We start from the raw sequence: 24,770 nt of genomic DNA, 5'->3' as shown, positions 1-24,770 counted from the left end.
TAGTTAGAATCTTCTTTGGGCCGCCAACCAGGTTCCAAATAAAGACACAAAGACTTGTTATTAATTATGAATGCTCGGCCTTAGCTTAGGCTTATCCCACTAACTCTTTTAACTTAATTTGACCTTTTTCTATTCATCTGTTTTGTCTCATGAGTTTTTATCTCCCCCTCTCTTTCTTTCTTTTTGTCTTCCCTGCTTCCTCTGTGTCTGGCTGGCCCTGGCTTTTTCCTGGAGTCTCTTTTTCTTTCCTGCCTGAGCCTAAATTTCTCCTCCTACTTACTCCTCCTGCCTGGATGTCCTACCTATACCTCTTCCCTCACTATTGGCCATTCAGCTTTTTATTAGACCAATTAGGTTCCTTGGGCAGGAAAGGTAAAACAGCAACACATCTTTATACAATTAATCAAATACAACAGATCTTTACATAGTTAAACAAATATTGTGCAACAGACAGAGAACACAAAAATGGGAATATATTTGTCAAAGACAGGGGGAATGGTCATTTTGAGTTATAATTTCTTGATTTTTGAATGGTCTTGAGGGTATTGTTGATTTACTTAATTTTCAGTTGGATAAAGGGACCCACATTTCAGAAAAGATTCAGACCAGACAAGCAGGTTTAAAAGTAGTAAGTTTAATAAAATTAATAATAAAAATGAGCTCTATGCCCCCTCCCACCACCATGGTTTTGCCATCAGAATGCATGTGTGAAAACCACTGCTAATTTTAAGCCAAAAATGGAAAAGGAAATGACTTATATTAACATTGTCATCATTAGGCACGTAGATTCTTTCAAATCCATTATGACCAGCCATCTTACCTACAAATGTGGTTAAATCAACAAAGAAGCCATCAAGAAGTCAAAAAGGAGGCTACTAAGATGAGCAAAGGCTTCTTCAAGCATGTCTGAGTCTTGGACAAACTAAAAGCTGAGTGTGTGTGGTTTAACTGTTGACATCTCCCTGTGGAAATTTGAGACCAGAAAATCTATGTGACTATCATTGATGCTCTAGGACACAGAGACCTTATGAAAACATGATTACAGGCCCAGCTCAGGCTGATGGTGCTGTTTTGGTTGTTGCTGCTGATGTTGGTGAACTTGAAGCTGGTATCTCCAAGACGGGCAGACCTGTGAGCATGCCCTTCTGGCTTACACTCTGGGTGTGAACCAGCTAATTATTGGTGCCAACAAACTGGATTCCAGCAAGCCACTGGACAGCCAGGAGAGATAGGAGGGATCTGTTAAGGAAGTCAGCACCTACATTAAGAACATTGGCTACAGCCCTGACACAGGTGCATTTGTGCCAATTCCTGATTGAAAAGGTGACGGCATGCTGGAGTCAAGGGCTAATACGCCGTGGTTCAAGAGATGGGAAGTCACCCAAAAAGATGGCAGTGCTGGTGGAACCATACTGCCAGAAGTTCTGTGTTGTATCCTGCCAAGAACTCATTCAACTAAAAAGCCCCTGCCACCGCGCCTCTAGGATGTCTATGGAATTGGTGGTATTGGTACTGACCCTGTGAGTGGAGTGGACACTCGTGTTCTCAAACCTGGCATGGTGGTTATTTTTGCTCCAGTCAATGTCACCATAGAAGTAAAGACTGTTCAAATGCATTCTGAAGCTTTGAGTGAAGCTCTTCCTGGGGATAATGTAGCCTTTGATGTGAAGAATGTGTCTGTCAAAGATGTTAGTCATGACATCATTGCTGTTTACAGCAAAAATAAACCGCTCCTCGAAGCAGCTGGCTCCACTGCTCAGGTGATTGTCCTAAGCCATCTAGGTCAAATTAGTGCTGGTTATGCCATTGTGCTGGACTGTCACACAGCTCATAGAGTTTGCAAGGCTGCTGAGCTTAAAAGAAAATATTGGACACATTCTGGTAGGAAGCTGGAAGCTGGCTCTAAATCCTTGAAATCGGGGGTGTGTGTGTGTGTGTGTGTGTGTGTGTGTGTGTGTGTGTGTGTGTCTGCTCGTTATTGATATGGTCCCAGGCAAGCCTAGGTGTTGAGAATTCTTTAACTTTCCTCCACCGGGTCATTTTGCTGCTCATGACATGAGGCAGACAGTGGCTGTGGGGTGTCATCAAAGCTGTGGACAAGAAGGCTGCTGGAGTTGGCAAAGTCACCAGCTCTGCCCAGAAAACTCAGAAGGTTAAATAAATATACTAGCCCCTAACAACTGCCATCCCCAAGAGTGGATGAGTGGTCTTAGAACCATTTGTCTCAAGGGTCATCTAAGTTTAATAGTAAAAGACTGGTTAATGGTAACAGTGCATCGTAAAATCTTCAGGAGGAAAGGAGACTGTTTTGTGGACCATTTTGTATGTGTATGTGTGTGGCAGTTTTAAGCTACTGGTTTTCAAAACCAGTACTTTTTAATTGAAACAACTTGACCAAAAATCTGTAACAGGATTTTGAGACACATTAAACAAGTTTAATGGAAAAAACAAAAACAAGGAAGTGAGGGTTCAATACACACAGACATTGTTTTATGAGTGATGTATTCATTATCTCTTTCCTCATAGCTGTCCTAAGTGGTAGACATCCCTACTTGTGAATGTGAATGTTGAGGTTTAGTAGGCTTCATGAATGGCTGAGCTCCACAGCCTGTTGTTGGCAGCAAAATCTAGGGTCGAGCTTAGATGGTCTTACCCCACAGTGTACCTGCCATCTAGAAGGTCATTGAAGGCATGAAAGCAGGGGATATCTCAAAGTTTCTAGATTGTAAGGTGGTAAGAGGGTCAGGCACCAAGCCTGGAATCCCCTAATACTAAATGGCAGGCAGAGGATAAAAGAACTCAGGAAGGACATGAAGTGGTTTAAATAGAAATAGAATCTTTGTTAAAATAAAAGAACAAGTAAACAATAGTAAACCTAATTCTTCTTAGATGGATATCTTTGCCAATTTAAACTGATAGAGAAAAATAATTTAGGTAATCTATGAGCATCAGAAATTCATTTATCACAATTCTGGGGCTAGAAAATCCAAGATCAAGGGCAAATTCATTATTTGAGAAGGCCTTGTTCTATGTACATGATTTCATTATCCCCCTCTGTGCCTCCCTCTTCCCTCATTCCTTCTTGCTCCCACCTCCGATGTGCTGGGATTATAGGCATCCATCACCATTCCTGGCTGCATCGTGACATCTTCTTGATCCTCCCACAGGAAAGGAACAAACAAGCCACTTTTATAAGAGGCCTCTTTTATAAGGACTCAACCAAGCTAACTAGATTTATGAGGTCAGGGACCTCAAAACCTAATCGTTTTCCCAAAGGCCACATCTCTTAATGCTGTCACACTGGAGATTAAGTTTCAACATATAGATCTCTCTCTCTCTCTCTCTCTCTCTCTCTCTCTCTCTCTCTCTCTCTCTCTCTGTGTGTGTGTGTGTGTTTGTGTATGGCAGGGAGGAATGGTGGATACAAACATCCAGACCTCAGCAGGAGTCAGTAAGAACTGATTAGTAGTTATCATGATCTAGGTGATGATGATGTCATTGTGAGCACAGTGGGTCTTTAATGGGATGGTAGGAATAGATGACAGATTTCAACAGTTTGGGGTGTGTGGTTGTGCAAGGAAGAAGAGACAGAAAGTAGAGATCACTCCTTTGAGAAGTTTCCTTCCAAGAAGAGACCAGGGACATGCATGGGAGTTGGCTGAGATATGAAATCAATGAGGGCTTTTAAATTTTTTATGGGTGGGTTTTTAAGTGATGAGTTCTATAATGATAGAACCACATATTATTAATATTAACTGGTCAGTAAAAGGGAGATTGAAAATGGAGTAGCGAGGTCATATTGTCATAAGAGTCCTGGAAAAGGGAGAAGGGATCTACAAAGATGACTCGGCTATACTTAGGATAAAGAGCTGTGGTTGTTTTTGTTTGTTGGTTGGTTGGTTTTTTCATTGTCATAGGAAGGAAGAAGAAAATGGCAAGGGGCAAACTGAGTGAGGAAGCTCATTGAATTAGTTTAGAAAATCGATGGAGCTCTTGTCTGATTTCATTTTTTCTATGAGGTGGGAGGGGAAACAGTCTTCAGACTGTGAGGGGGAATATGTGTCCAGGGTAGAAACATCACAGAGGTGGAAAATATCCCTTCCATGACATGGGATAGAAGGCGTGACTAAATGCAGTGTCTGCAGGTATTATGAGGTCCAAGATGTCAATGGTGGTTGCCAAGCATCCTGCATCTGTGCTGTATAGGTTTGCAAGCACAGCCCAATGCTCAGACTGTAGGAAAGGCAAGTGGTTAGGTTGAATTGGAATTCTAGCCATGACTGGTCACATCACACTCATCGCTTTCATCATTTTAAATAGAATCCCAATTATGATTAACATCTGTCTTTATATTAGAGATGTCCCTTTGGAAGGGTGGCTCATTAGAGAAGATGGTCCTGGTCAAGCTAAGTCAATCCCTTACCAATGATCGTGACATGCATAAGTACATGATGAAACTCCAGAAAACAAGAGGGATTCCTTAGACATGGACATATTCCCTTGACACTGAAGTGATAGATGTTTGATTTCTATCTGGGAATGAGGTTCCTCTTGCTAGTGATGTTTATGAACTAGCCTAAAGTGAAGGAGACATATGAGGATACCATTATGAGAAAGACAGTCGTTAGCTATTAATAATGTAATTGTGCCAGAGACCTACTTATTACATGGGATAACCACATTTCCTTACCGTTTATTGAGCAACATATAGGAAAAATGTAACACAAAAGCCATTGGGGATACTAACTAAATCCTGTTTGAGGTGGTAGGCTCTGCAATATAAGGTGGAAAGGAAAAGAAATAGCTGAAGTATGATGATAGGAGATGGACTATACATCAGAAACTAATCCACTCTTGGCTTGAAAGACCCAAAGAAGTCAAAGGAGCAATGTCTTGGGAACAACAGAGTAATGAAGATGGAGAAAAGAGAGAGGGATGGAAGTGGACTTGTTCAGATAATTCCAGAGTTAAGTAATGTTTCCCTTTGAGGGTCCAATTGACTATCTCAGCAACTGAGTACTCCCACAAAGAAATTATTAGAAGATCCTGTCAGTAGATGTGGGAGAGGCAGGAGCCCTATTGTCTCCCAGGCGTTTTTCAAATAAGAAAGAAGAATGGCACGTTCCTGAGAACATTTGTGAGGAGATTTGCTTCATTAGGGAGCTGCAAATTGTATTTCTCAACCTGAACTCCATGTCAATTGGAGAAGATGGCAATTAGCAAGGCACACACTATGGTTCATTTTTACACATGGAATAGCCTCCATTTGATTCGCAGACAGTGCAACACAGGGTAGTTTCTGTGAAATAGACCATTTTATGTGGGGCATTTACTTTTAATGGAAAAATTTGTGCTATGATATTCATAGTCTAACTGCCTGACTGCTCCTGCCTTCCCCGTTCTTTCCATTGATGCCATTTTTATAACAGGTTATTCTTTTAGAAACAATGTCCGATGTTTTATTCATACTTTATGTGAAGTGATGAATATTGGGCTCAGAGGGAAGTTGTGCTGTATTTTTGAGTGGGCCCTTGGATTGTTCATTCTGACACACACATCAAACACGCCAATCCTCCTGCTCTAGAAAGCTCCTTCTAATTGGCATGTCTTGCACCCCACTTCTTAGTGAGTTTTTTGAATTGTAAGATTGATAAATAGGACAAGTAATTTACACAGACAAAAATCAGTCAGTACACTCTCATGACTGTCTTGGCATTTCCCTAGATTAATGTTGCAAAGGCATGTGGCCTTCTTTCTTTTAAATTGTCTTTATTGTTTTAAAAAAACTCCTGGATGATCTGTACCCTGATTGTCTAAAACCCTCCCCGTGGTATGTAGTGTGCTCAATGCTTTTGCCCATTTCCTTCTTCAGCAATTCAGTGACCCAGCAATCAAGAAACAAAGATGGTATTTTGCCTCATCTCCTCCAGGTGAAAATCTTCTTAGAGCTATCTTCCCTAGGGTGGGAGCCCTTAGCAAGTGCATTTCTGGAGACAGGAATGCCTGAGCACTAAGGGTAGCACTACCTGAAACCAAACACAAGGCAGTATGATGAACACTTGGGTTTAGGATGATAATCTGATGTTTTTTCCTTCCTTCCATAACCAACTTGACTTAATATGTTCTAAGTACAGATGGTTCTATCCTAGAGCAGATGTTTTCTACTTTTAAAAGGCCCATTTTTTTTTTTACCTTTTTAGAGCTTTATTGGGAGAGAGAGAGAGAGAGAGAGAGAGAGAGAGAGAGAGAGAGAGAGAGAGAAGACAGACGGAAGGAAAGAGAGCGGAAAGAGAAGAGCAAGGCCCAATTTTGTGTGTACATGATTTAGAAGATACAACAAGTCAGAGTCAGCAAAGGTATGCTGCATTAACAGCTAACTCGAGAAACCACACAATTATTTCACAGTTAGTTGTTACTGTGCAGTGTGTCTCTGCTAATCATAGCCACCCAAGAACCCGAGTGATAGAAACGCTAATATTATACATAAACTCAGTATTACACATTGCTATGATCACCCAGCTGGGGAGAGAAATGAGACGAATCATAGGACAGCTCTTTTCACTGGCCAGGCAAATACTCTTGGCCTCCCCCAAAGTTAGGTGGATCTCTGTGAGTTCCAGGCCAGCCTGGTCTCCAAAGTGAGTTCCAGGAAAGGCGCAAAACTACCCAGAGAAACCCTGTCTCAAAAAACCAAACAACAACAACAACAAAAAAAAAAAAAAAAAAAAAAAAAAAAAACCCAAAAAACACACAGGAAAGCACAAGTCCTTATGTGCCTCAAAGGCAGCAAGTCCAAAACATGTACTAAGCAGAACGGATAACCTTTTCAGAGACAACACAAATTAACCACTGAAGAAGATTTGAGAAAGTAGAAAGAAAGAAAAACCAACTGTTTTAGTATGCTTGGGATTTCACAATGAAAATCCATATTCTGGATGGCTTAAATAGTATGAATTTATTTTTACACAATTCTGGAGGTTAGGGAGTCCAAGTTCAGTGTCCCACCTATTCAATTCCTGGCTTGTGGATGACTAAGTTTTCATTCTTCTGACCTGGCCTTTTATTGGTAATGCGCACAGAGAAAGAAATGAAGCTATCTGTGTGTCTTCATATAGGGACACTAGCCTTCATACAGGGTCCCTACGCTTATAAATACATTAAGATTTGATTTCCTCTTTAGGGCCCTACATTACTTTCCTCATCACTGCGACAAAAAATCTCTGACAAAAACCATCTACAGAAGGAGCTCATTTTGGCTCCTAATTTCATAGGACATAGTCCATCATGGCGGCGAAGCTGTGGTGATGTGAGCAGTTCCATTACTGGCTGGAGTGTGAATATTAGCAAAATGTAGAGAGGAGACCTCGGGTGAGAACCAGGAGTAGATGTAGCTGTTGAAAGCATGCCCCTAGCGACCTATGTCTGCCCCTATGCCGTATAGTCTTCTAAAACACTTTAATTAGTTGGGACCAAGTGTTCAAATACAAGAACCCCAGAGGACATTTCAAACCATAACCAGCCCTACCTCCAAATACAGCCATATTGAGAGTTAGAGTTTTTAACCTATGTGTTTTCAGGGGTGCAAACATCCATTCCACAACATGAATATCAATTGTAGATGTAATTTCAGTAGCCTGGAGGATCAACTAACTGTAGAAATTATCGTCACAACAAATAGTTATGCAATATGGTTCACTTCCAATACTTACTTGAGCTTGAAAAAATTTAAAGGAATTCAAAGCCAAAGGGGAAAATTGACAAGAAACTGATTTCCCAGGGACCTCATAAGTCCTGATGTAGATGCTGGGGAATGGGGGTAGGTATTTCCTGCCCACTGGGAAGCAGAAGAAAAACTTTATGAGGGGACCTGTGATCTAGTCCACTGTGGCAAGAGGACAGGAAATCTTTGCCCCGTGGATCAGAGAAGGATAAGGAAATGCAATGTTCATCTATGAGAGAAACAGATCCCTATGAAAAACTATGACTTCTGTAATTCTGCCTTCCAGACTGGTACATCCAGCCACACAGTGCAGAGGAATTAACACAAAAACTTGTCTAAGTCATAAGCATCCCCGGATCCTCAGCAGAATGAGGTACAAGTTACTCCTTAAGGAACTGGCATAATTCCATAGGAAATAGCTTGGCATCTCACCATCTAAGATGGAAATACCTTCATAGGTAGTAACATTGCCTGTGGGGATTTTCTACATCTATTACATATCCACATCCATACGTCTATGCTTGCATCCAGTTGCCGCCCTGACAGTTTTACTTGTGGCAAGCAACATTTTCTTCAGGGGAGATGTGGCTAGCAGCTGCTATCAAAAATAAAAGGGAGTAATTTGAAGCAAAAGAGCAATTTAGGGAAAGGTAAGCCATGAGAATGTGGCTCCGTAAGAAGCAGTCCAAGGCTAGCCAAAGTGACATAGTGAGACTCTGTCTTAAGAACAAACAATACAAGCCAAATGACATTGCTGTCCCTAGTGTGTTGTGACAACTACGAAGCTATTTCCATTTGATCGATTTGTGCAGGTGTTTCTCTTAGCAAAGAAGCTTCCAGATCTCCTCACCCCTTCACGTCAATGCCTCATGGTTATCTCCTTCAGGTCTGATTAAAGTCAAAGAGGGGTTATTTTCTCCAGAGCATCCTGTGGGAATTTTTCAAAGGGATGATACATCTGCAGGCTGCTTGGATGAATTCAGTGTCAATATATCTCGCAGGATGAGCAGCAAAGACGCCAGTTTTCTGGAAAGCTCCTTTTCAGAATTCTGATTAGTTACTTAGGAGATCTTCTAATCCTTTATCACACCGCACAACCATTCTTTGGACAAGTGGACAACTTTATGCCTCCAGAAACAGCTAGCTTTATTTTTTTGGAATGTTTTGGAGATAACTAGCAACTTGCTTCCCTTTCTGGCAGGTTCTATCTAGTTGAGGGATTATCCAAAAGGAAAAGTGTGCAGGAAAATGTAAGATACAAGTTTTTTTTTTTTTTTTTTTTTTTTTTGGTTTTTCGAGACAGGGTTTCTCTGTGTAGCTTTGCGCCTTTCCTGGAACTTACTCGGTAGTCCAGGCTGGCCTCGAACTCACAGAGATCCGCCTGGCTCTGCCTCCCGAGTGCTGGGATTAAAGGCGTGCGCCACCACTGCCCGGCTCAAGTTTTTTTTTTTTTTTTAAATCATAAAATTTTCAAGAATTCTGCAAGGCTTCTTTAGTATTGAACCCAGGCTTGCAGGATCATAGAACTGACTTCCTTGCTCAGTTGTAAAGTGAGAAATCAGAACAGTAAACGCTGACTGTTGGCTGGATACTGAGCTTTGGAAGGTATTTTTATCCTGCATCAGGAGGAGACTTGTTCCTCATCTCTCTTCTGGAAGTTAGGTGGGCTGTCGCAGAAGCAGGGATGTGACTGTTCTGGGATAACAGTCTACATTCTAAGGAGTCCAACTCCAGGTCAAAATCCTATGTGTGTCCAATAGCTCAGAATCAACCACAGGCAAATACAAAAGCTGGCCTCCTCATTCACCCTGGTCTTGGAACACACAGTGTTTTCATTCTTGGGAGGAAGCTGTATTTAAGGAGCAGGCTCCCCTTCCCCCCGCCCCCAAGGGCTGCTGGGCTTCTGCCACGCCTATCTGCATTCTTAGTCTAAGCAGCTCCGGGGAAAGCATCCGAAAAAGAGTAGATACTGAAGACCCTTAGAGTCTTTTCTTCTTTCTGAATCAGTGCCTTCTCACTCTTCAACTCCACCCGCCCCTGTCTTCTAGTTTCCAGGTCTATACAATGCCAGGAGCCTTTGTAGGATCCTTTCCCACAGTCCTGACCCATCAACTACGGTGCATGTCACCCGATCCTTACCTGGAACTCATCCCTGCTAAAAAAATTCAATAAAGGAACACCGTGGGAACCAACATTTCTGTTGAGGATCTTGCTTCTCTTACCCTGGTGAGCAAACAAAGGGTTGATTCCTTTATTAGTTTGATCTCTTGTCTTACTTGACATTCCTCATACATACAGCATCACTAATACTTTTGTGAAGATGCCTGCAGTCCCAAGCTAGGTGTGTGCCACAAGACTGAAACAACCATCCCATGGAAAATAGTCATCCCAGTGATATTCTCAGATCCAAAGCAGAACTTGGGTGCTGACTTTTACTATAATGTTATCAAAGCTTACTATAAGGGAACTGTGCACCAAACTGGAAGGAATAACATTCACCACTTCAGGACTATACGTAGGTCTAAGGTGGCAAGAAGGTTAAAAAACAAATGTTCCAGTGATTTTTGTCCAAGGCAGAAGTCACAAAGGACCCCTTGTTTAATAGGGATCAGTGGATGCCCAGCTCTCTCAGGACTTTCCAATTATATTCATTACTCTTTACAAAGGACGAGAGAATGGAGGGACATAAGGAGAAGATGGGAGTAAGACGATGTTGGTCCCTTTGGAGAAGAAAGTAAAATTCCAGGAGTGAGCACTGTGCAGACCCAATCCTGACATCATGTTCATTTCTGTTACTCTACCAGGCAGGCCACCCAGCTTGGTGGGGCTGGTAAGGTAGAAGAGAGGCAGTGGGAGTTTCAGTTATGGCTTCAAGGTCAATGGCACCAGATGGAGTTTATAATTTGCTTCTGTAACATTTAACAATCCTAGGGGGGGAAAAATCAATCAGAGTCTTGGCAAAGCCATTCCCAGCTGGGTTAATTCTCCTATAAGACATACACGAGTTTGAGTGATGGAAGGGGTAGACTGTAGAGAATGAGGAGATCTTCCACTCCTAGGAGCTAATGCATCTGTTAGGGAATAGAGCTGACAGGGCCATTCCTCAACTGCAGGGGGTGTCGGCTGTTTGCTGCTCAAGGCTGTGTCTCTCACTGGAATAGTCTCAGGGATAGAGATCTGTCTCCACTAACATACATTTTCCCAGTGGATGTTCCAGAGCCACTGACAAGAGGAGGTAGAGATACAAAGTCCTTGTCTCAAGTCACAGTAACTCTGAAAGGTGCCCCTGCTCGAGAGCTCCCATGGCATAGATTCAGGCCATCAGTGTAGACCAGTTTCTCTATCTGCCACACTCTGCCTTCTTCGTTTCCACACACGTCTATCTCCAGTGACTATTTCCAAACAAAGCTGCACACAATTTTCCATGCTAATGCTTGGTCCCAAGAAATTCACCCTAAGTCGCCTTTTGGCTGTCCACTCTTCCTGCTTGGATCCTAGGAAAGGGAGTAGATAGATACGATGCGTTTCTAGTATGTGCCCTGTATTTTAAGTCACTGTTTTGTGTGACTTCTAATATGAAAAAGGAGCATAAAGAGTATGTGTGAAATTACCAGGGTTTTTCTATAACTGCCAGCTACTGTTTGCAGCTTTTTTTTTTCTTTTACAAGTTGGATAAAGGAAACCCAGACAAGTACTATCTGCCCCTGTTGACAAATGGCTCCAGTGCTCTCTGTAAACCTCCCTGGTGTCGTCCATTGTTGCAGTGAATGTGCTGATGCAGAGGACATGGAGAGCTGGGCTCCACTGGGCCCATCCATGTCAAGGGAACTTAGGTCATCAGCTTCTTTGTGGTTAGTGCTCTGTCTGTCCTTCTTTCTGTTCCCTGCCCCCAGACAACCACCAAGCATAGTGCCATTGTCTTTTCTATTCTGGTATTGTGTTGCTACTAGTGAAGTACCTTTCTCCCTAGTGGGAGTAATCTTAATTTTATTTTCTCTGATGGGAGAGGTCCTTCTGGAAGAAAACATTTTGATACACAGTCCTGGGCCCTTTAAGAATCTTCTTAATACTGCTGTGGGAAGGGTGAGTTACCCTGGCTCTCAAGTAGTCTTTCATTGAAAGCCCTCTGTTCGATGGACTTTCCAGGGCACAGAGTTGACTGGTGACTCAACTTACTTCTTATCCAAGTATTTCTAAGTACATGTAGATAAGAGTATGGATCATCATTTCTACTTTAGTTTTAACTTAGTGAAGTGGTTCTATGGTGATATTTTGTTGTACTCTAATAAAGCTTGCCTGAAGATCAGAGGACAGAGCCAGCCACAGAGTTAAACATAGAGGTCAGGCAGTGGTGGCACACACCTTTAATCCTAGCCCTTGGGAGGCAGAAATCTGTCTGGATCTCTGTTAGTTCAAGGCCACACTGGGCTACATGAGATTGATCCAGTCTAGGAGAGAAACAGAGCGAGGCAGTGGTGGCACACACCTTTAACCCCAGTATTTGGGAAGCACACATGTCATTAATCACAGCGTTAGGAAGGCTGTGATAGGAAGTGAAATGTCTGGGGGGTGGGGGGCGGAAAAAGGCATATAAGGCATGAGGAGACAGGAACTAGAGCCTTTTGGCTGAGGACTCAGACATTCAGTCTTAGGATTCCTGAAGACAGGATCGGCTGAGGAGTTGGCGAGGTGAGAAGTGGCTGTGCCTTGTTTTCTCTGATCTTTCAGTGTTTACCCCAATATCTGGCTCTGGGTTTTTATTATAAGACCATTTAGAATTTGTGCAACATGGTTCACATGAATTTTTTCTCTCATAGTTTGGAACCTTGTCTCAAAGTTTTTTTTCTTAGAACACTTCTTTTTCGTAGAACAGCCCTGTGAATGTAGAAGGCATACACAATTGAGGCGAATGTGTGATAACCACTTGACAGTCCTGAAAATTTGCTTCATAGGAGTCTACAATAACATATTTAAACTGTTAGCTTTCTTTAAAAATAGTATGTGTGACATAAAGCTTGCTTGCTAAAATAGCAGATTAGTTCCTCTAAAATCAGTATTAAGTACTGTATGCATAGCTTGAAACATCTAGTCTATCTTACATACATTAAATTAAATAAATAAATGCAAGTATTCTGAATTACCTAGCTTTGGATGACTTGGGATATAAAATGAAAAAAAAAATCTGAAATAGAAATTGACCAAGACCTTCATTTTGAACATGAGGAAATATGTTATTTTCTTAATTTGAGGAACTTGGTGAGGTTTCTTCCACAGAATCACAACTTGGTAAGGATCTTTTCTTGCTGATCGTTGTGCTGGTTTTTCCTTTTTAATAGCCGTCATGAGCTTCTCTGGTCACATGCAGGTCCTGTTCAATCTCCAGACAGAAAGCATTAAGTTGTCCCTATGTCTGTTCCCACTGTTTGGCGTTCAGGGCATTTTTCTTTGGGGGTTACCTGTGTAGCTTTGAGGAAGGAAGAAGAGGCGCTGTGAAGATGATGGATGATAGTTATCCCTATCAAGGGGAGCTTTGACTCTATTAACATGCAGTGAATTGCAAAACAGTGCTAAGAGAAAGCTCGCTTTGAGCTTCAAATCCTTTGCGTTTTTAAAAATCAAACAAACACAACTACAGAATGAGATTTCCCCTTTTAAACTGTGCTAAATACACAACGTATGTGAAGATGAAACAATATTGATGAAAGAGTGTTTGATAGATTTTTTTTTAGGGGATACCCTGTTTAAAAATAAAAAGAAACAAAGAGTAGCCAACTCTGAGTGCCTTCCTTTACAACTGCAAATGATTTGGTCCATTCCTCTTGATCTTCCCTTTGTAGATCGATTCTCATTTTATTTTAGGGGTTTTTCCTGGGATCATTTGGGCCTCTTTGGTGGCATTTTCATTGACTCATTTCTCAGTCATGGCATAGGAGCTGCTGAAAACTATTGGCTCTTCATGTAACCCTCTGAACTATTTTGTTTGACCACTGCTGACATGTAAACACTTGGAAAGCCAACGTCCTAGGACAGAACACAAAACAAAATCCTCCTAAACACAAACACACTGTAACTGGACCATGGTTGTACAAACTGTCTCATGTGTGAGAACCAGAGGCACTTGAATTTGAAGCTCTTGTTACTCAGCATGGGATTAGTTCTTCCTGGCATATATTAAAATATAGAATTGGTAGAAGATTAAAAGTAAGAGATATCTTGCTAACGTAACTGATTCTGTTAAGGTATCTGGAGGAATCAGGTACAAGGGAAAGGAAGCCCAGTTTGATCAATCACATTAACCACAGACCTCTTTATAACTTGTATTTCTAAAAGAAGACAATTGTTTTCCACCCTGAAGTTTTCATCTCACAAGTATAGCCATGATCATAAATTCGTGTGGTAGCATCAAGCTGGATGCTCTTTCTGATCACCAAAGCAGTGCACTGTGGTGTTTACATGTACAGATGCTTTAACAAGATTGCCTAGTCAAAATATGGCCCCATCATGTACTATGTGTGGAAGTTTCCTGGTCATACAGGAATAAAAGCCCCATTGGTTCTATATGATTTTTGGAAGAACTGTCAGAATAAACAGAAACCAAGAGTTTAGGACAATTTTGCAATTCAGTACTGCTAACATCTGGCTATTACTATCAGCTTGTTAATGCATCAAACATAAATAAAACTTTATTTTCTAGAGATTGTGGTAGGACATAAATATTCAGCTGTAAACAAAATCTGCAGTCACTTTCCAAGAAGGTAAGAATCTTGTGTCAGAGAATTTTCTGAGCCCACACTAACTTGAGACCATGAAGATCAATGGACCTTCTTGGGCCTGATCATCATTATAGAGCTGGAAGTTTGCGTCAGTTACCACTTTGCCTTGTTTCTGTAGTTTTAACACCCCCTCATCCACACTCCTGAGTACAATTCTTTATTTTTTTCTCTTGTAGCGATTAGTCTGTCTCTACCACGTGAAGAGACCGAATTGTGTTGAGTCTAAAATTATGACGTTTTGTTTACTCACTTTGATCCAGTCCAGGACTGGTTTGGAAGGCCTCATAGGAAGATACATCTGAGACATGTACTTTCACACCCTCACTGTACATTAGAGCGAACGGGCCCAAGAGCGCTGATGAGCTCAAGATTGCATGGCTGGAAGAAGCTTCAGATGGGAAAGGGGGCCCATGATTATCCCCCAGGACTCTTCCCACTACTTCCCTGCTTCCATGCCGGGTGGCTCAAACAGGCTCATGCTTCGTCTATGGTCTTTTCCATAAAAGGCAGAGTTATTTGCCTGGGCATCATATGGGAAAAGGAAAACGCCAATGAGATGGACTCACATGTTATCTTTATGCCTGGTTTTGTTATTCTACCCATGCCAGAAGTGAGATATTCTCCCTTTAAAGCTACGCCTTTGAAACTGTACGGCACTAGAAAGAGAACTGGACCATGTGATATGGAGCTAAGGGCAAGACCAGCATTTAACACAGGGAATAGGACTGTCTCTCTTCCTATCCAGGGTCATTCCTGTACAAATATTATTGACAACCACTACTGTAAAGAAGACAACAAAACTTGGAAACATGTTTGTTTTCATAATGAAATAGTGTTTTCTTTGTTGATAAGACACTTGAAATTGATGTTTTAAAGGTAACATTAGCTAACTCAGTTCACACATTGAACTGATAAAACTATTAATTCTAGGGATATGGCCTCGTTTTACATGTACATCAAGTTCTTCTTAACATGAGATCTCTTCAGTTCTTTGATATAGGCGCTTACTCTCAGGAACTATGTCTTAGAACTGCCTTCACTGTGCCCCGTAGATTTGGGTACATTGTGCTTTCATTTACATTCAGTTCTCAAAAGTTTTAAATTGCCTCTTGATTTCTATCTTGATCCAGTTTTCATTTAAGTAGCGAGTGGCTCAGTTTTCAGAAGTTTGTATACTTCCTGTCATTTCTATGGTTGCTAATATCTAGCTTTAATCCATCATGGTCAGATAGGATGCAGGGTGTTATTTCAATTTTGCATATCTGTTCTAGTATAGTCAACTTTTTAGAAAGTTCCGCTGGATGCTGAGAAGAAAGTATATTCTTTAGTGTTTGGGTGGAATGCTCTTCGATGTCTGTTAGGTCCCTTTGATTTATGATGTTATTTCACTTCAGCATTTCTCTGCTTGGGTTTTGTCCATATAAAGTCTGTGGGTGAGGGCAGTGTATAGAAGTCTCCCACCATCACTATGTTAGGATCAATATGTGATTCTCCTGTAGCAGTATTTCTTTTATGAAATTGGCTGCTCCTGTGTTCAGTGCACAAATGCTTAGTCTTGCAATATCCTTTTGGATTTTTCCTTCAATGGCTACATTGTGCCCTTTCCTGTATCTTCTGATTAGTTGCTTTGAATCTATTTTGTCTGATATTAATATGTATAAGCCTGCTTGCTTCTTGGTTCCATTTGTTTGATTTCAGTACCCTAACATGATGTCTGTCCTGGATGGTGAGTTGTATTTTTTGAATTCAGCAGAAAGATGGATCCTGTTTTCAAATCCAATATGGTTTTTATATTAAAAACCATTTATTTATTTATTTATTTATTTATTTATTTTTAGGCATTTAAAATTTATTCTTCTCTCATATAATACATCCCAAGCAAGTTTCCTCTCCCTTTACTCCTCCCAGTTCCTTCCTTCCCTCCCTTCTCCCTCAATCCACCCCTCCTCCATTTTCTTTCAGAAAAGAGCAGCCCTCCCAGGGCTGTGAACCACACAGGGCATAACCAAGATACAATAAGACTCGGCACAAACTCTCGTATCAGGGCTGGATGAAGCAACCCAGCAGGAGGAACAGGTTCCAAGACTAGGTGAGACAGTCCTACTCCCACTGTTAGGGGTCCCAGAGAACATCAAACTGAAAATCCTAACATAAATGCAGAGAACCTGGTGCAGATCCATGCAGGCTCCATGATTGGTGCTCCAGTCTCTGAGAGCCTCATGAGTCCTGCTTAGTTGATTCTGGAGGCCTGGGTCCTACTATTCTCCCTCCCCATCTTCATAGAGTTCTTGGGGCTCCAAGGGGAGGGACCTAATGGAGAGCTTCAATTTGGGCTCTCTCTCCACCTAATGTTTGTCTATGGGTCTCTGCATCTGCTCCCATCAGCTCCCGGAGGAAGCCTCTCTGACGACACTAATCCAATATGTTAGTCTGTGTCTTTATTGGGTGTAATTGAGACCATTCATTTTGAAAGTTAATGGTTCCTGTTATTTTGTTGTGGTGGTATTTTCTCCCCTCTTTTGGTTAAAAAGGATTCAAGGGCTCTATTAGCTCACACCCTCTTATTTATGGAGTCTGGGATTTCTTTTGCAAGGCTATTCATTAGTAAGCCAAACAGAGGAAGATCTCAATTGAGGCCAGCCCTCTTTTCATTAATCCTGGTTTACTTGGGCTTCATTTGGCTCAAAGGTATTAACAGATTCAATACTCAAAATATATTTGACAACATTTTGAATTTGTTTACAAACATTTTCTTAATGTTGGGGAAAGTATTTCTCTAAAACTCATGATTGGTCCTTTTGGATGGTATTCATTCCCAAATGCAACTTTTTTTGTTATTTATTATTAGTTGGAGGAGATATGTGTTCTACACATACATGTGTAGCAATCAGAGGACAATGCTACATAGGTTTCAGTAGTTAGAGGATACCTTTACCCACTTACTGGCTCCCAAATGCACTTTCATATCAAATTTTGAAATTTTGATTTATTTTAAGATCTAACATTTAAGCTCACATACACTTCTGTTTACTGGTGTCTCTTTTCTCTATTGCTGTCAAATTCTACTTTTTGTTTTAGTTTTTGAAACAGAATAAGGCACATGAGAAGTATGCAGAAGATATTTTTAATAATGTTATTTTGTTACTGTATTATGGTCAAAGTAAATAAGATTTAGTAGGAACAGCAATTTTAAAACTCATCTAGTAAGATAAAATTTGTGTTCATGCAACATACTGGTTTGAACTGCTTTTATGAAGCACACAGAAGTAAATTAATATGTTTGTAATTAGCTTTTCACATTAGATTTCAAAATCATACTTGCATTTAAAGAGCTATGCATTATAAATTGAAAATAGTCAAGAAGAAGGTAAAATGATAATATGATTTTGATGTTGACAAATTATTCAAAAGTGGAGTTGATTATTTTAACTAAATCAGTCTAGTTTTAGCTTTTATTGGTTGCTTGAATTGACTCTCTCAATGTTCATTTTACCATTCTACTATGTATGGAAGACATAAAGGGAGACATACTGACTCCCTTGCAGCTAAGGCAATGTGGATTAGATTAGTAAACTGATGAACTTTCATGGTATCTGAAAAACAAAAGGACATTGGGTTCATCTCTCGTTAGAGTATAGATGGATAATTAGGTTCCAAAGAAATGAATTTTTAACAGTGGCTAGATTTCACATGCCACTCTGGTCATTGTGACCACATTGGCTTTGTGGCTTGAAGCAGTTTTGAAAGTGACCATAGTGGTGATGGCTGTATTAAGTGCTGAACCTTGTATTGCCTTTGCAGTGGAGGAAAGCTCCCCTAACCCTTAAATCAATTTTGTGGACATTCAATCTTCTCCCAATAAATACCCTTTTAACTGATTTAACTTTATTGACAAACAATAAACCATATGCTCAACACAACTACAATTCAGTGCTCTATCCTTCATTCATTGCTCCTACCCCATGATTTACATGGAGAGACTTACCCAGCCACTGAAAATGCCATGAAGCATGGATAAAGCTGCTACTTATGGAATTCATTGGATATACTCTCCAGTCTGCCTGTTTGGACTGATAAGACCCAGGCCCTTCACCTGTGATTTTGCGCAAACTTTGCACAAACTTAGTGCCTTATACCTTACTGGTGTTATTCAAAAGTTGATGATGAAGTTGTGAAAGATGGCATCCTTTGGCTTCATACATCTTTTAATCTCATGGCAGAACATGGTGAGTGAAGACTGCAAGTGACTGAGAATAAAAACAGGTGATAACAAGAACCCTCAGGAGATTCTGATGCAGGTGGTTTATATAGCACTTAACACATATCGAAGCTCCCAAGTAATTAATGAGCTCCATATGATCACCAATCTGCTGGCCATGGTGGATACAGAACAGGAAGACCCAGACAAGCCTCCTTCACATTGAGATCTGAAGTTGAGAAATAGCATATGGCTGGGACCTTTGCTCGAGGTATAGGATTTTTTTTTTTTTTTTGAGACATGGTTTCTCTGTGTAATAGTCCTGGCTATCTTGGAACTCGATTTGTAGACCAGGCCTTGAACTCACAGAGATCCACCTGCCTCTGCCTCTCTGAGTACTGGGATTAAAGGCATGCATCACCATGCCTGGCAAGGATTTTTTTTTTAATTAAAACATTTTCTAGTATGTGTTTCAAAATACTGTCCCTATAGACCCCTTGGTGCAAGTTTGTTGTGATAGTTTTCAATAAATCATTTTACAATATTTTAAAAATGTTTTAACTTTAGTTTGAAGCACAAAGACTAGTATGTTTCATTTCTGACAATTTTGACGTTTACTACCAACAGTCGATGTGTAGGGTAATTAAAATAAAATGCATACCTGATTCTCATACTAAATACTAACACAGGTTGGTATATTTCTCACTAATTACTTGTTACTTATTTGTTTTTGCCATTAAATATAATGTCTAAAGGTTGCTAAGCAAGTACTCTACCACTGAGCATAACTCTTCTTTCTACTTTTTTCTGAAGCAGGGTCTCACTAAGTTGCCAAGGTTGGCCTTGAACTCACGTTATAATGCAGGCTTGTGGTGTTCCTACCTCAGGCTTCTGAGTAATTAGTATTACAAGCCTGTATCAAGAAGCTTGGCTGTATGTCTTATTATCTTTTAGTATAAAATATATAAATAGAGGCTCTGGGTTTTTAAACTTAAAATTGTCTCATGCACACCTTTAGCATTACCTATTTTTAGAAACCCATGACTTGAAGGAAGACATTGATGGCCTGTCACCTGACCCTGTACATGATAATTTACAACTTTGAGCCACTTTGAATGTTCCAATTAGGTATTATATCATACTATTTCACATATTTATTCATTTAATAAATAAATATTGATGACAGCACTTCAAGGGTTCAGGATGAAAAGTGACAAAGCTAATTCAGGTCTTAGAGTTTGCACACTAGTCCATGGACACTAGATGACAGATGAATGAACAAGCAAGATGCGGTGTCAGGTAAGTGCTACAAGGTGACGAGAAGTGCTGGGTGTCCAGTCGGCTGAGGCCTTGGCAATGTGCTCTGGAGACAAATGTGTGCCCCTCTTTCTGTCTGCACAAATGATGTCGTATCGGTCACACAGCAGCTTGAGACTGGCCATAGTGAAGACCTTGATCGTGCAGAAATGAATGAATGCCATAAACTGGAATGCATTTTATCCAGGAAAGCCAATACTTAAACATCTACGAGCACGTAGCTGAGTGCGCGTGAGAGGGTCTGTGTTAGGGGAGGCCTCATTTGGAGAACCATGAAAAAGGTAAAGGTGTGGACCACACAGATATCAAAGATCAGGAGCAGGATCCTTCAAAGGAAGACTCTTGACAGTGTAATCAAAGAAAGGAGAGCAACATATCAGAAGCGGTGGGAAACAGAACTGTAGGGAGTAAGAGGGGAAGATGGGTGGAGAGTATTGTAGGCAACGGGGAGGAATCTGATGCTCTGTCTCAGCCCTGGTGAAGTGAAGTGGCAAGATCTGCTTTCAGAAGGGGGCCATTTTGCAGCTGTCTTCATAACGTCGCACTAAGCCCATCTCCTTCCACTTTCAAGTTTCCTATTTGCCTCTTAGGGATTAGAGTGACCCTATTCAATAGCGATTTGCTTCAGCCTTGGGTGGTGGACACTGTCTGTCTCTGTCTCTGTCTTTCTTTGAATCAGGGCAGCCCACTTAACTAAATTAAAACAAAAACTACCTTTTAAAATGTCTCTTGGTTGGAGTCCACTCGGTGAATAAAAATTGTATCTATTTAAGGAGTACGGCATATACACATATTGTAAAATGATCACCACAATCAGATCTGTAGTTGTTGAGGGTGGGCCTGGGATAGGGAGGCAGATAGCTCCGTGAGACTCAAAACAGCTGCTATCAAGCAAGTGGTACGGAAGCATTTCATTATTTTAAGACCTCGCATGACCATACCCCTGAGTCCTGGGCCTGGCTGTTATTCTGATGATTATTCCGGCAGACAAGCATTCTTCTGGAGGCAAGAATCTGCTTATCACATTAAATAACTTCTTTATGCTGATGATACATATTTCTATGTGCGGGCCCCTTCTGCTCTACTGCTCTCTCAACATCTCCGCTTGCATGTCTTACTGGCATACTGAGCTGAAAACTTCCCAAACAGAATTCCCGCTATCTTCCCTGAGGTCCTCCTGTTCTTCTGGTCTTAGCAGTATCAGATGCGAATAGCATATTGCTTTCTCTCTGGATAAGAGAGCTGTGCACTGTAGTAATTGATATGTGGTACCTCACCACAAACGTAGCATCAACAGATATAGCCTTAAAGGGACCCATTGTCATTTGCTGGAAGTGGCCTTGAGTAAGTCATCAGATTTTCATGGACATGTCACGTCTCTGCTTGATGCGAATATTGCAGGATGACTGTGCGCACATTCAAAGTAGGATTCAGGAAGGGGTCAGCACACAGTAGGCACGCGGATGGGACGCTCACATTTGTTGGAACTATGTTGATGTTAGATCACTTTGATTAAAAAGAAAAAGCCAGACAACTGTGGGGTGGGCCAGGGAGCAGGAAGCGCGAACTCTCCTGTGTTTTCTCCTTCAGAAACATATCATCTCTAGTGTGACTGGCTCACGTAGCCCTTAATTCTTCGTGCTCAGAGCTTCCCTCCTCCTGTGCCCTCAGAATTATTTCCAGTGTCTTAATTTACCCACTTTCAGAGAGAAACAGATAATTTTTTTTTTATTTACAAGGCTTAAATCTTTGGAGAGTTAAAGACTTGAAAATAGGCAAAAGAAAATACTGGACTGTTTTTATCTCCCTCAAATCTTTCTGTTAAATTTTAAGCCTCGATATGACGGTATTTGGAGATGGGGCCTTTGGGAGGCAATCAGGGCTGCATGAGGTAATAGATTCCTCCAGGCCTTTGTGACTTAGAAGGAAAGACTCCACAGAATTTGTACAAAAGGGATCATATGAGCACACAGGGAGATGGTGGCTGCCTATAGACTAAGAGAAGAGAACTCAGGATGATTCAGATCTTGCTGTCACCTAGACCTCAGACTTATCACCACCCAGAACTAGGACTAATGAACTTTTACAATGTGAGCCACCCATTCTCTGTATGTGGTAGCCCACATGGACTAGGACACAGTCCTAAGTGTCATCTCATGCAGATGCAGGGCTACAAGCTTCCAGGGGCCCCTCCCTGCTGACAGTACCCCATCTTTCTGAGGGATAAATTCGCTCCCTACTAACCAGTGATTTAAGAGTTTCACGACTCTGGAAAGGGAGGAGTCAGAATTTAAGAAAGGCGACAGCGGGCCAGAGAGATAGCTCAGTGGCGGCTAAAAGCTCCTGCCACACTGGCCTAATGACCTGAACTGGAGACCCAAGGGACTCCTATGAAAAAGAAACTGCTCTGGTGATGTAGCTGGAAAACGGCACTCAGTGTCAAGATGGGAGGCAGAGAAGTTCCTGGATGAGTTATCCTGAACTGCAGCAGAGTCCAGGAGAAACAAGAGAGACATCTTACCTCTGTGGGGTGTTCGGGGAGAAAGGTCTCCTGAAGGCTGTCCTGACTTCCACATGCACATACCGGCATGTGCTCCATCTACACACACACACACACACACACACACACACACACACTCACATTGATGATGATGATGATGATGATGGTGGTGGTGGTGGTGGTGGTGGTGGTCATGGTGATGCTGACAAAACCACACTTAAAAAGAAAGCTGCTAACAATACCCTTTATATTTGTCCTTTTGGGAAGTACTTACCCGTACGGGACAGATCATCCCCAGAGTCACAATCGCTGTCTGTTAGGGCAGTCACCAGTATCGTAGCTATTAATAAACCTAGCCCAGCCTCCTATTGCCTGTCTACTTCAATTCGTCTTTGAACCAGTAACACTATTTTACTGGTTCCTACATTGACTAAGGAGAGAACTTGACTCTTTCCACGTGTTCACTTGGCATTTATCTAAGAATTGTGCTTTCAACTTTTTGGAAGTCCTGTTTTGATGGGAGTACTAATGAATGTTTGGAGAACAAGAAGTCCCTGTTTACAGTGTGGTACCCTGTTGCCTAGCATTCAGAGAGCATTTGTCACTTTCAAGATGGGAGATGGAGATAGAAGAATTGCCCAGAAGTCCCTGGGGCAGTTGTCCTGGGATATGCCGTGCATCCTTCTAATTAGTCTCCACCTTTCAGGATGGACTCTGGTTGTCACTGACATTTCTAACCATTCTGGATGTGGATTTTGTTTTTCAGTAGATCAAATGCAAATCTGGCTGATTGAGGCATATTTTCCAGTAGGCAATGATATGAATCAATTGGTTCTGAACTTTTGTAAAGTAACTTTTTCTTCCATCCCATGAGCTGGTTAAGTTTGTGAGAACTGAACTGGGATGTGCTCGTCACCACAATCTGCCCAAATGTTTGAAACAGATAAAATGTAGTCACCAGAGTAATCCGTGGCTGTGACATTTCTGATTTTTCTAGTCCCACAAATTAATGGAAACAAATCAGATGCCACTCACCCTCAAAGTACTTTATTCCAGCCTAGCCGAGCCATGGGTGAGAGTTGGAATAAAATGCTGGGACTAACAGCTTGGTTCCATGGTAAATTATGACAATTTTAGTGTTTTTATCCTCATTCTTATTTCAACACTGGACTGACTTACCGATTTCTCCTAAGGGTCAAAGAAGAAACAAATTCACCAATTTAAACTGAAACATCCCTATTCCCTAGTGCTGAGTTTTAGGTCAAGGTCACTAAAAGCCTAGAGCAGAACTATCAGCAGAGGGTAATTTATTAACCCTGTGTAAACAATCCTCTTTTGTTTGCAGAGGTCTGCCTGCATCGATTTTGGTGGTGAAGGATAAGCCATCCCCTTGCTTCTAGCAGATTCCACATTGGCTATAGAGTTTCCCCGTTGTACAGTACAGATCTCTGAACTTACTTGTCCTATATACCTGTACATTCGCGCAGCATCTCAGCTGCTCATGGTTGGAAGCATGGAGTGAGAACCGTATGTACACCAACTAAGACTGACAGGAGCAGTGGGTACATGCTCCTTAAAATAGTTTCTCATGTAATTTGGTACATAACCCATACTTTATTGAGAGTATGTTCTAGAAGATAACAGAAAGGTTAAAAAAAATAACTAAAAGCATGAAGAATGCTCCAACAGGCAGTCCAGAGGGCTGAGGATGTGACTATATATATATATAGGTTCAGCACTTCTTATGTTCTTCTACCATATTTCCCTTTTCGTCTGCATTTGGCACATTACTCACACTTTTCACTATTCACTAGTGTCTGCTACATGCTTAGCACCAAGTTATCAGGAATTATTGACACCCTGATCTTTGAAACTTAAAGCAGAAGTCCACTTAATATCCAGGCATGTCTATAGCTAGGGGGATTTTCAAATAACTAGGAGGAAATAGGGAGATGTAGAACAAAGGGCATAAACTTGCATTGATTTATGATAAGTCTAGAGATATATATTGCACACCAGGGAAATGAAAGTTCCTAATATTGTATATTGCAAACTTTCCCTGAGAGTAGATCTGATGTGCTTTACACACACACACACACACACACACACACACACACACACACACACACACATATGGAAGATGGTAGATAGGTTAATCCATCAGTATTAGGCCTTTAAACACACCTATGTATATGAAACAGTTCGTTGTATGCCTCAAGTTTATGAAAAAATTAAACCTTTAAATAAGTAGAGGACCAAATA

General features: G+C 41.1%; 1 pseudogene; it reads left to right on the top strand.

The window, feature by feature from the left end:
* The first annotated feature begins 737 nt into the window (after window positions 1-737).
* Window positions 738-2,161, top strand: LOC128117343 (elongation factor 1-alpha 1-like; annotated as a pseudogene).
* The last annotated feature ends 22,609 nt before the right edge of the window (window positions 2,162-24,770 follow it).

This window comes from Peromyscus californicus, unplaced genomic scaffold (assembly GCF_007827085.1).
Source record: "Peromyscus californicus insignis strain IS unplaced genomic scaffold, ASM782708v3 Scaffold_21__1_contigs__length_65335640, whole genome shotgun sequence".
NCBI classification, from domain to species: domain Eukaryota; kingdom Metazoa; phylum Chordata; class Mammalia; order Rodentia; family Cricetidae; genus Peromyscus; species Peromyscus californicus.
Note: the sequence above shows the minus strand (reverse complement) of the source record. Positions and strands in the feature narration are given on the sequence as shown.